The sequence below is a fragment of the Pinus tabuliformis genome, chromosome 1_2 (assembly GCF_031772625.1).
Source record: "Pinus tabuliformis cultivar Carrire ecotype Pingquan chromosome 1_2, CPIR1, whole genome shotgun sequence".
Classification (NCBI taxonomy): Eukaryota; Viridiplantae; Streptophyta; class Pinopsida; order Pinales; family Pinaceae; genus Pinus; species Pinus tabuliformis.
The window spans coordinates 485,222,992-485,236,877 of record NC_142298.1 but is presented as its reverse complement, the minus strand read 5'-3'; positions in this window follow the sequence as shown (position 1 = coordinate 485,236,877).

Genomic DNA, 13,886 nt, shown 5'->3' with positions numbered 1-13,886 from the left:
AATTAGGTTAAGCATAAAAATCACCATCACATTTTTGAAGGTATTTTTAGGCCCAGCCTAACCATAATGTTTTTTTGCTTTGAAAGTTATGGAAATTTTGGCTATATTTTGAAAATATTCAGCAGGGATTTTTGTGAATCCAAGTAAAAATCGTCAAATTTCCTAATTTTAGGTACCCTAGAGGTTTTTGATGGTGCTGAATCCATTTCTACCATCAAAAACATGATTCAAAACACTGCCTCTATATGATTTTATGAAAAAAAATTGCCCATATTCCGGCCACTTTTGGTCGTTAGTTAGTTTGAGAGATTTCACTTATAAAAATTTAATGAATATATATTTATTTTGATTTTGGATTTTATCAAATTATTTTTAAAATACAATAATTTATTATATTTTAATGTTATAAACATTTATGTAGTTTCGGGGAAGTTTAATTGGTGATCAAAGTAATTTGAGTGATGTGATAACTAAGATAATTAAGAGATTTAAGGTTCAAATCCCTCGGGTTGTGACTTGGTTTACGAAGAGGAGGATAGGTCATAGACCATAGAGGCTTATTGGTAGCCTTGTGTCATGGGAGCTGCCAAGTTCCTCTCGGATACAAAAAGAAAAATGCTATAAACATTTTAGGTATAAATAATTATGTGTAGTATATTGGTTATCGTCTTAACAATAATGAATTCATCATTTTTATAAGCATACAAGATTTTAAAAAAAAAAACATCATGAGTAGTGTAGACACCAACCCCTACTCCCAGATTGTAATAGCCCTAGTGAAAATTTCATGTAATATAAGTTAATAAAGGCAAAGTAAGACCACGGTTAAGGGACACTTATTCCAAGTTGAATGTTGGGAAAAGATATCCTAGTGGGCATCACTAAATGTGTTTTGGCTAAGGAAAATTGGCAAAGGCTAAGGCAAAGGCATTAAAAGGCAAAAGGGAATTCTTGGCACATTTATTTATGAAAATAAAGGAAAATAGGAGAAAAGTAAGGTGAAAGGTCACAGGTTGCATGTGAGGAGTAAATTGAAAGAAAATCATGGAAAATGAAGAAAATAGAGGCCTCATTAATAAAAAGGCTTATGAGAATCAGTGGGTAACCTCTTTGTGAGTTCAAATTTGGAGCTCTCTCATTATTCTCTCTCTCTCTCTCACTCTTGGTCACTTAGAGTTTTCTTAGAGCACTCTAGCTTTGGATCAATGAAGGAAAAGCAAGCAAAGGGAAAGGAAGGAAAGCAAGGATCAAGGAAGAAGAGTAGGATCAAGCAGCTTCAGTAGAAATACTTGTAGGTAACCTTTTGCATGTGTGATTTCCTAGCTGGTTTGGACATGCATGGCTTTGCGTGTTGGTGATGGTTCTCTTGTTGTTGGTGGCATGATTTTGTCGAGTTATGACAATTATTTTCAGCCTAGCCTTGCTTTTCTTCCGGATGCCATGGTATGTTGGGATGTTTATCTCGGTTTTGAGCTTTGGTTTGTAGGATGGATTTCGAAATGTGGGGCGGAGGTGGTATCAAGTTTAATTCCCAAAGGCCTAGGAATCCCTTGACCGGTTTTGGCGGGATACACGTTAAAGCCTGAGGGAGAAGTCTCAGTTTAAGGCATAGTGATCCGGGTTTGGATTGTGGTAAAGCCTAAGAGACTGTCTTGGTTTAGGGCCTAGTGATCCGAGATTGGATTGCGGTAAAGCTTGAGAGACAAGGAGATGGAAAATTCCTCAAGGATAGTGATGGATTTCGGATGGCATTCCAAGTTCGATTCAGTTGTGATCGGAGCATCAGTTTGGTGTGATCATGGTTTGATGAGGGTGGAGGTGGTTTAGCCTCTGGATTCCCTTGGTTGTTTTTAGATTGGTTGTTTTATGAGATCCCACATGGAATATGGTACGGGGGTGACTGGCTGAAAGAGAGATTGGATTTAACCATGTCTATGGTCAGGCGGTACATGAAAGTCCCAAACCTAGTCGAATTTGCCTATGATTAATGAAAGCTAAGTTATCTTACTTTTGCACTTGTTTATATGTGGGTTTAATGGTTGTCATATCTCTCATATTTATATGGTTTTATGTTGGTTATAACCATGGTTAAATGGTTGGTCCATGTCATGGTTATTTCATGTATTTACTTGTAATTGTTAAATGGATGGATACAAGACCTAATTGATGATATAATAGTTCAATGGAGAAGGAGGTGATCCTTTTGGTTATGTTTCATAAGTTATTTCAGTCATTTATGCTCTGTCTTGTATCCTAGACCTGTAGGTTGCATTGATTCCAAGTGTTTGACAGAATTTCAGTCTCGGTTAGGGATTCTCGGACCTAGTCCTGAGGTTGATTTTTTATTTATCAAGATTGTTATCATGTCTTTGATGGATTCTGAAGGTTGTAGCAATTTTTGGGCAGAGGTTGGGATTCTGGGCTATAAAAGTGGCTCAAATATCAGGGTCGTTGGCACAGGTCTGCTGAGAAAAGTCCATAGTCGCTAGCACATAGGCCTATGAGAATGACTTTGGGTTGTTGGATGTTGCCATGCCTATCACATGAGAGCGACCAAGGGTTAAAAGGCTTAAATCATCAGCAGGACTCAAGGACAAGATGTCTGAGTGGTTGACATGTCTCTTGAGGGTGTTTTTGCTATTGTGGATGAGTTTTTTTTATATGTTCCGTCAGTTCCATTTCCTTAAGGTCACCAAGGAAGTTGAATCCCTTATAGTAGCCTCTCTCATTGCATGTTTACCCCGACTGGCAGGTTGCTTGGGTGGAGGAGGTGCTACCCAAATTTTAATCATCTAGATTAATGAAAGAAACATCGACGAGAATCCATTCATCCATCTAATTGAGTGCAATGCCTAAGAAGAGAAGAGGAGCGCACAGCTTGAACTTTCAGTTAAGGTAATGAATAATGTAATGCCAAATCATATCCTCAGTGTAATGTAATGTAATAAATTAATTCTTTGAGATTTTTTTCAATAAACAAATATTGCATTTGTTAAATTGATGAGGCAAAAGTTGTATTGCATATAGGGTTATAATGCTATGAGATACAATGGGGCTTATGACATATGTCTAGCCGTAGAGAGTTGGGAGCTGAGAGGTAGTACAAAGCTTGTTGGGTTCTTACTTGAATTTCATTCTCTTTAAACTAAACTAAGTAAATTCTTATATAAGTACCAGACAACAAATGCATAAATAATACTTCTTATTTTGGACTTACTTTTACAAGGATTTAGTACTTTTCCTTGATCACAATTCTTGTGATCTTACTATCTCCTCTAGCCAAAGGGCAAGCTCATTTCTACATCTTCTATTTCTAAAGTTGGCTTCTCCTATAAATTCCACATTGGGAGTAGCATCGTATTTCAACATTAATCGCATGGCTTCTTTGTCAGGTGTGGCTCCAAATTCTTGGTCATTTATTGGATCCATTATGCCTTCAATCCTACTTTCTTATGGGTCTGTTGAAAATGTAACTAGTTAATGTCTTCATAATTGTTGTACTCATTTCAATATGTATCTTATGTAATAAACAAGAGAAGAAAAGAAAAAATATTATTATTAAAGCATGGGTTTCATGATCATTATTAAAGGTCTTTTAGGTAAAAGCATGTTTTTCGTGCTTCTAGGGTTTGTTAGGTCTTAGGATTTATTGTCATGAGTCAAAGTAGTCAACATCATGTTTATAAGACCCTTCCGGGAAAAATGTGATTGTAAAAAGAATTATTTTAGAGTCTAGAAAATCCTGGAATCTCCAAGAGTACAAGTCGACCTAAAGAAGGGAATTTGACCCCTTACGAAGGCTATACAAAGAGCAATTCGGCCTCATTTGAAGTACACCCATTGACAAAATTTGATATCTCAAGAAGAAGTTCAATCTATAGCTGCGAAGAGCATAAAAGGAGAGTGAAGGTGAAGGAGGAGAATGAAGGACGAAATTTCCTTATTTTTGGGCTCTATCTCTCTCACACGTGCAAATTTTAGGGTTTCTAGGTTGTAGAAAGAGTTCGAAGTTGGAGGACCGAGCATTAGTAGGACGAAGTGCAACACCTTGTAGTTGGGAGGAAGGATACTCTATCTAGACCTAATCGACCTTAAGAAGAGTTATATTTGTCTAGGAAGGTCTCAAAAGGAGGTTGATCTAGGGTGTCACTCGAAGCTACAAGACTGAAATTGTAGGGTCGAAGTTGCAGGTTGAATAGCAGTATCAAAGTTAGCAAATCGAAGTTGTAGTGTGTAGCAGTGTGGTGCAGAATCAAGGAAGGACTTGAAGAAGGGTTGACTTGGTACTGTGAGAAGGACTTGGTTTAGGGTTTGGATCTTTGTATCTCATTTGAAGCAAATTCTAAGAAGAAAAGATTTTTTGGGTTTTCCCCTTTGAAGGGTTTTCCCTGGATGAGATCTTATATCTATATCCTTTGTTGTTGTTTACAATTTTGATATGTGTTTGATGAAAATATCTAACTAAAGAACGAAAGAAGATTAACTAAGTTCACAAGCAAATATTAGGGTTAAGGAAAATAAGATCTAATAGTTTCCACTTTACATTTTCCAACATGGTATCAAAGTTAAGGTGAATAGGAAGGCAGCTGGAAGGACACCAAAAGGATATACTTGTTAAAGGGGAGGAAAAAATGAAAACTCTTCAAGAAGAAGTTGATTGTCAAGAGGAATCATTTGAGAAAAGACTCAAGGAAGAAGGGTTTCTACATTAAAGGAAATCAAGTCTACATCAAGCTCGCATCAAAGGAAGATATGAGAGAAATACTTCAAGAAGAGTGTTGATCTCTCTCTGAAAACAGATCTATTTGGAAGGCATCCTTGTAGGAAACATCAAGGACTTCATAATTTATTATCAAGGACACTTCAAAGATCTTGAAGGCATCAAGAAGACTGAAGACATCATCAAGGAGAATCTTGGTATCAAATAAGTGTCATATTATTATATCATGTCTTAATCTTCAAGTCATATGGGTTCTTTCTGCAAAGAGAGAAATAAGCTCGTTGGGGCATCAAACTATCTAATATGGAAGAAAAGAATTGAATTCATACTCACAGAACAAGAAATAATGACATATGTTACTGGAGAAATAACTTAACCAAGCAAAGACAAGACACAAGAACTGGGAAAATATAAGAAAGGGGAAGCAAGGGCTTAAAAGAACATAGTTGAATCAATTAAGGATTCTCTTGTTCCATTTGTTGCATATTTGAAGACTTCCAAGGCTATGTATGACAAGCTAATAAATTTGTACTTTGTAAGTACAATAGGACAAAAGATGTCTTTGTGGAATAAGTTATAAAAAATGAAGAAATCAAAGGATGAGGATGTAACATCCTTCCTCATGAGAGTCTCTCAACTAAGAGACCACTTACAAGCACCCGGGGAAACTATTACTGATTTAGAAGTAATCATATGTGTACTAAATACATTACCACCAAAATAGATCAACTTTGCTACAAGCATCTACTCTGAGAAAGATTCAACTCTCTTTGATGAGTTGTGGGATCAATGCATTCTGGAAGAATCAAGGATCAAGGTCAAAGATGACATTGGATTATATGAGTTGTCTCAAGCATTTCTAGCATGAGTCAAGAAGGTGAAGAAGGGAAAGTTTGGTAAGTTCAAGAAGAAAGACATGTCCAAGGTTCAATACTTTAAGTGCAATGAGCTGGGACACTTTAAGAGGGATTTTCCAAACCAACAAAACAACAAGAGAAAAGAAAGAAGTGAAGGTATGTAGCCAAAGTTATGGGAGAACCTAAAAAGAAGGCAAAGAAGGAAGAAGTGAATAATCTTTACTATCAAAGAAAGTTCAATGATCGTCAGGTTCTGTATGAAAACTAATCTTTCTTTTAGGATAATATGTTTTGCATGAGCATCATAAAAAGAATGCATATGATAGTAGCATATTTAGAATCTACATGATTAAGCTACTTAGTAGAGATCATCTAGGATAAAATGATAGGCCATTTTGCATATTGTTCATCCAAATATTATCTAACTTTATGTTAGAGGTTGTCATCTTGCTTAAATGGATCATCATGATTTAGGAGGGACCATTAGTTTGGAAGTTTGGAAGGTCCTTGGGAAAAGCATCATGACAAGGGAAGTAGACATTCCATGTAATTTAGAATCAATATTGGTAAAAGGATGAAGGAATGCAATGGGTCAAGTTGAAGGGTCACTTTAGAGTCATAAAGCTAGATGATTGGATGAAAGCACAGGAATGCATGTTAAAAGAAAACTTTGGATAAGATATATATATATATATACAAAATATTGTGAAAGGAAAGTTTGTTATAAAAATTATGCTTAAGTGTTTATGATGTAGGGGAATAGAATCTGACTTACTTAACGATGTATAAGAGATTAAGACTTTCTCTAGAATATATGTAATAATGACTAACATCCAGTGTAATCTTGAAAAGAATAGTTGTAACTTGGTAATCAAGTTTGATCCTTGGGCACTTTGATGCATGAAGGAAAGTTTCCATTGGAGATTATCAATGAGGATGTTGATGATGTGAGAAGGTCATCATGATAAGGTAATTTTGATTTTTTAATTGTTGGTTATCTAGTTAACATTATATTTTTGCTATCTGGGAGAATGTTGCAGGAATACATGATGATAGTTGAGACAAGTTCAACTGTATAGAAAGTATTGAGAAAAGCTAAATATCTAGTACTTGACAACTATGAAGTCAAGATATGCTCATTTTGAAGGTAGCAATGCGAAGAATATAACATGAAGGTCAAAGAAGATCACTTTTGTGAGGAACTTATGATTAGCTAGAAGTTTGGAAAGGATCAATGAAATGCCTTCATGTCAAACATGAAAGTGATGAGAAAGAGAGATGACCTAGATCCTATCACAAGAATGAAGAGTTGAGATGGCTTAATTATACCTCGAAAGAAAGAAAGAGATGCAAAAGAAGGAAGAAGTCACATTGCTATGAAGTTTAAGTAGCTAGTATTCTCATGGAGACAAGAAATAAGGTTTGTGGTGTTGACTTCCCAAATAGAAAGGAAGTCTAGAATCTCCTTTGGATTTAAGAGGGAGCAAAGGAGTCTCCTTGAATAGGATCAAGGTTCTATTCGCAAGTTAAAAGGGGAATAGGGATATCCTCTCTGGTTGAGAGGAAGTGATGTTGGACATCGCATGTGAATTTTGTTCTTTAGGTAATGGAGAGAGAATGGAAGAGGATTGGATAAGAATTTTTGGTTTCCTTAAGGATATAACATCAAAGAAGGGAAAGGCACCGACACTAGGATGGGATAGGAATCCAAGAGAAGAGTGGTCGAAGAGGACTGGTATTCTTTGAGGACTCAGGTATGGAGATCCTAGATAAGAATAGTCCTAAAAGGGCATACCTTGTGGACTTTTGGATGGGGTATGCACCTTGTAGAAGTAGTGCGATATCACATGTAAAACCTCCCAACATAATGCTCTTAATTAAAGAAGAGCTTGACTAGTTAGGCCTCGGGTACAATGTTGGTCATGATGATGATGCTTACATTATGGATTATCAATCTAACTCTTCTTGTGAGAAATCTTCAGTTTGAGATATGATGTTGTACTAGTTGTGAAATTATGAATACCTCCCTAGTTAAGAGGGAGTTTTGAAAGTGTAACTAGTTTCGACCTTCATAATTGTTGTATTCATTTAAATATGTATCCTATGTAACAAGCAAGAGAAGAAAATAAAAAGTTATTATTATTAAATCATGGGTTTCATGCTCATTATTGATGGTCTTCTAGGTAAAAGTGTGTTCTTCATGCTTCTATGGTTTGTTAGGTCGTAGGATTTATTGTCAAGAGTCAAAGGAGTAAATATCGTGTCTATAAGACCCTTTTGAGCAAAAATTAATTGTAAAAAGAATGATTTTTGAGTCCATAAAGTCCTAGAATCTCCAAGAGTACAAGTCGGCCCTAGAATCATCAAATCGGCCTAAAGAAGGGAATTTGACCCCTTGAGACGGCTATATAAAGAGAAGTTCAACTTCATTTGAAGTACACTCACTCACAAAATGTCATGTCCCCTCCTAAAATAAATTTTGCTAGAGAAGATTCACCACTTTTGCATTTTTGGCTATTGTGGGGGACCCACGAAATTTTGGAGATAATACTTAGGAGAAGGGGGTCGATATCACTTGGTTAGTTGAATGTGGGGACCACCCCTTCATGAAATACGTGCCTTGCTCGGAGGAAAGTCGAATTGCTAATGTGAGGAGGGGCCGAAATATTAGATGGAGGGACCCACAAGAGGAGAAAGGAGAAATTATAAATAGGAGAAGGATGACATCTACAGGGGCTTTTTGACAATTTGACGTTTACTTGCACCTAGCACGCTTGAGCTGTTTAACTGAATCTGCAACCGAGATTCTCAACTGCATTTCTCATCCCTTGTTTCAGTGGACTTCAAGTGTCAGCCCAAGGAGGGAGGTTGATTTCCATATGAGCATCTTCAACATCAGTTTCATGTAATTTCATGGAGGTTTCATGGTAGTTTCTAGGGGGTAGTTGGGGAGTACGAATTGGTTGGGCAGGCTAGCGTAGAGCAGAAGTTGGGTTGAGGTTTTCGGGGGTGTCTTGCCACACTATTTGATGGAGTTTTTGATGGAGAGATCAACCAAATCCGGGAGGAGTCTTGCTGGAGCAAAGCACCCATCTAGGTGATTACCTAGGCCTACGCAAGAAGATTTTATGGGCACATGTTAGAGCTAGGGGGGTGACCATTAGGGGAATATTTGAGTTGGGGATTTGGGGAGCTTTCTAGAGGGGCCAAGCCTTGGAATTTTGCAGCATTTTGGAGGGATCAATTAGGTGATTCTTCAGGTGGGACAAAATTTCCAATCAGTTCGAGAGTACGCTGAAATTGGGGTCAATTTGGAGGATCAGAAGTAGGTCAAACCCTTTCTAGGTTTTGTTGGGTTATTGGAGAGGATTCTGGGGTTAATTTCTTGGAATTTTTTGAGCACCAGAAGAGGGTCAAATCAACCATTCCTTACAGCCAACAGTGTAGTTTATGAAGGGCCAACACAGAGCTCTTGTGGGGGCAACTACCTAGTAGTTGGAGCAACTGATTTCATCACTTGGGAAAGCCTAGGTGCATACATTCTGAGCTTCTATTGTACCCCATCTATTTATAATAAAATGGCTCAGTTCAGCACAGTTTTTGGTGTATTTCCTGGTGTTTAATTTGTGTGAAATTTTTTTGGGTATTTTTACTATGCATGCTTTGTTTATCACTGCTAATTTTCCTTAGCGATATTACAGTGATGCTAGAGCTCAGAGTCTTGGCTCAGCCTGTGGGAGAAGTTATTAAGCAATGACACCAGAGGATAAGCAAAATGTCACTTACAAGAGGCAAAGGTATAGAAACAGAGAAAGGTAGCTACAAATTACTCATGTCTGATAATCGTTGAGTTGGAGGTTGAGATGCCAGACATGGGGGATAATGAAGGAGATAAGATGAGTAAGTAAGAAGAGTTTTCTCAACATATTTTGAAGGCCATCAACGATTTGTCTAGGGGCATTGATGAACTGAGAAAACAAAATTGCAGCAACAATAAGGGCAAGGGGATTTAGGGAGAAATTCATCTGGGTGAAGGTTCAGGTACTTCGCACCACCATGCGGCAAATCCACCCAACTTACCTCTTTTTTCTAACACACCACCCAGGTCAACCATCCCCACATTTCTAGCATCAGGCATTAGGGGTCGCAAGGGCAGGAGGAGATGCCCATGGGGGACTATTTTACGGAGTATTAGTCCTATGGGCCTGATTTCATAGAGGCCATCACCTTTAAGGTCTTCTGTCAGCTTAAGGGCAACAATAGGAGCAGGGGATAGAGTGGAGGAGGCTACACACATGGCACCGATCTATAACGCATGATGGGGAGGTTATTCCTCCCAACTTTTGATGGCTCGCCAAAGAGCTCAGCTAGGGCATGGGTTAAGAAGTTAGATGTCTACTTCCATCTCAACCAGATGATAGAGGTGGAGGCAATCAAAATTGCCACACTTCATTTGGAAGGGGAAGTCCATGATTGGTGGTTCCATGGGTTGACCATGATGGAACTTGTGGGAGTTAAAGCCTATGAGGATTTCACTTGGAGGGTATTGGAGCTCTTTGAGAGGAGAGACCCAGAGGATCACTTTGGAAAGTTGACACGACTTAAGCAAACTATAAGTGTTGAGGCCTATATAACTGAGTTTCTAAGAGTGTCAGTGATGGTGTTAGACTTATCGGAGGTCAGGAGGGTCTACATGTTTATGGAGGGGCTAGCAGAGCCGCTGAGGGGCTTGGTGAGGTCCAAAAGGCTCGCCACTTTGTAGGACACGATGGGTAGAGCCCGGGATATGCAAATACTTGCTAGACCTGCGTTTCAACCAAGAGGGAGAGACATTAGGGCCCCACCACAAAGAGACACCCAAGGGCGTGGATAGTTGGATGATGAGGCTAGTAGGGACCTCCATCGGAGGAAGTTGAGCCCGGGATATGCAAATACCTGCTAGACTTGCGTTTCAGCCGAGAGGGAGAGACATTAGGGCCCCACCACAAAGAGACACCCAAGGGCATGGATAGTTGGATGATGAGGCTAGGAGGGACCTCTGTCGGAGGAAGTTATGTTTCACTTGCTAGGAATCATGGGCACCATGACATTGGTGTACCAAGGGAAAATCCCACTTTATAGAGGTTTTTTTCGATAGTGAACGCAGGATGATGTGGAGCAAGAGATAGATGTCGGAGATGACGGTCCACCTATGGTGGGAGGAGGAGGTAAAGGGCCACCACCACCACCAAGGGGAGCCCCTATCTTACCGACAATAGGGGTCATCACTTCACTTCGGGGAGTGCCAAAGTACCACACCTTGAGGATCAGAGGCATGGTGCAGGGGCAAAGTACCACACCTTAAGGATCAGAGGCACGGTGCAGGGGCAAAGTACCACACCTTGAGGATCAAAGGCACGGTGCAGGGGCAATGTGTTTTAGTACTAGTGGATAGTTTGGCTACCCACAAATTCATATCTTCCCAAATGGTGGAGAGGAGGTGCCTACGCACTGAGTCCTTTAAGGGGTTCTTTGTTTTGGTATTGGGAGACCGTACTATGCAGTGCGCCATATATGTTCTCGGGATGACAATAACGATGGGGAACTACTTTATGTTGGACCACTCCTTTGTGGTTAATGTTCCTAACACCAACATGGTGCTTGGTGTGTAGTGGTTATATTCACTTGGGTGTGTTACTATTGATTGGAAGAAGACGGAGATGGAGTTTATGGGGCCTGACGGGAAGATGGTCTTATTGAGAGGCATGCACTCATACCCTCCACAGATAGTGTTAACGCAGAGGATGGAAGGAAATTTGAGACATGGGGATATAGAGTGGGAAATGGAGCTAAGGATATCTGATGTAGGGGGTAAGCCCCAACCACCATACCCAAATGTATAATCTATTTTAGACAGGTACCCAGTAGTGTTTGGAGACATTCCATAGGGACGACCACCTGATAGGGGGTTTGAGCACACTATTGAGATCAAACCAAGAGTACAAGCAATGATTACGACTCCATACTGACATCCCAAGGCTTATCGGGACGATATCGAGAGGGTCATTCAGGAGTTGTTGGCATTGGGGAATACCAGACCCAGTTCTAACCCTTTCGCTTCATCAATTGTCCTAGTGAAGAAGAAAGATGCTATGCTGAGGATGTGTATTGACTACCAGGCTCTCAATAAGAAAATGTTGAAGAACCGATACCCCATTCCCTAGATCGATGAGTTGATGGATGAAATTAGAGGAGCTAAGTACTTATCTAAGATAGACCTGCGTTCGGGATACCACCATATCAGGGTGCGCGAGCAAGACATTCCCAAGACAACATTTTGCGACCATTATGGGCATTTTGAGTTTTTGGTGCTACCCTTTGGGCCAACCAACGCGTCGGCCACATTCTAGTGTTGCATGAACCAAGTTTGGGGCAGCTGAGGCGTTACGTCTTTGTCTTCTTTGATGATATACTGATCTATAACATGACATGGGAGGAGCACTTGCAACATTTGGAGGACGTGCTCAAGATTTTGGAGGGGCAGTAGTTCTACGCTAAGTTGTCCAAGTGTGAGTTTGGGCTAACAAAGATGCTCTATTTGGAGCACATCATTGGGGAGGATGGCATGAGGGTGCATGAGGAGAAGATTTGGGCCATCCAGGATTGGTTGGTGCCCCGAAATGTGACCGAGCTCAGGGGATTTGTGGGCATATGCACTTATTATAGGAAGTTCGTGAAGGGCTTCTCACAATTCGTAGCTCCCCTCACCGATTTGACCAAGAAAGGGGCATTTGCATGGAAAAACAGAGCACAAGAAGAATTTGAGCACCTTAAGGAGGTGATGAGTAGTTGCCCAGTATTGGCACTCCCTAACTTTACCCATCTGTTCACCTTGGAGTGTGATGCATCGGGTGAAGGAGTGGGCGCAATGTTGTCATAGGGTGGTCATCCCATTGATTTTGAGAGTCAGAAGATCCTTCCATATGAGAGACTGTACTCGATTTATGATAAGGAGATGCTGGTCATCATGCATGTGTTGGTCAAATTTTGACAGTACTTGGTGGGAAACAGGTTTAGAGTGAATACTAGTCACAACTATCTTCGCCATTTTCTAGGGTAGAAAGGCATCAATGACAGACAACAGAAGTGGGTCAGTAGGATCTAGGCTTACAATTTCAACATAGAGTACGTTAAGGGAAAGCATAATGTGGTAGTAGATGCACTATCAAGGAGGCCCGCGACATTTTCCCTCATGAGCATCTGCCATGATTGGAAAGCACAACTTTTTACTCTAAGGATAAACGAGCATGTGAGATCTTGGAGGGCACTCATGGGGATGAGCACTACCGGGTAATATAAGATGTCATTTACTACAAGGGGCACATATTCTTGGTACCAGGTTAGCAGTTAAGGGAGAGGATTCTCTAGGCAACCCATGATTCACCCTTGTCAAGACATTAGGGGTTCCTGAATACCTAAAGGATGGTTAGGGAGTGTTTCACGTGGAAGGGCCTCAAGGGGGACGTGTTGAGGTATGTTCAGGAGTGCGAGACCTGTCAGAGGAACAGGGGAGAGTTAACGCATCCGACGGGGTTACTCCAGTCGCTTCCCATTTCGGAGTGGAAGTGGGAGAGTATCTCTATGGATTTCATCGCAGGGCTTCCCATGGTGCAAGGTTGTGACTGCATTTACGTGGTGGTGCACAACTTGAAGAAGTATGCACATTTCTTTTCTATCTCCTTTTAGTACTTTGCTTCAGAAGTTGCGAAGCTGTTCTCTAGAGATGTCTTCCGTCTGCATGGTCTTCCCAAGGCCATAGTTAGTGACAGGGACAACCATTTCATGGGGGCGTTTTGGCAGGATATTTTCAGATTGGTGGGCACTGAGCTCACTCCTAGCACCAGTTACCACCCTCAGACGAATGGGCAGACCGAGATAGTCAACAAGTGGTTAGAGGGGTACCTGCGGAACTATGTGACAGGGCAACAATGAGCTTGGATGAGGTGGTTACACTTGGGGGAGTATTGCTACAACACCACCTACCACATGTCCATCAGTATGTCGCCTTTCCGTGCTTTATATGGGTATGATGCTTTATCTTTTGCTGACCTTTTTTTTGGAGATAACAAGGTCCCAAGGGCCAAAGACTGGATTTAGGAGAGCCAAAACATCTGTAAGGCTCTCAAAGAAAACTTGTAGACCGCCTAAAATCAACAGAAGATATATGCAGACATGCACACAATTGAGAGGCACTTTGACATGGGAGAATTATTCTTTTTATGCCTTCAACCATACATGCAGCTAACATTAAAGCAGAAGGGGGACGAAAA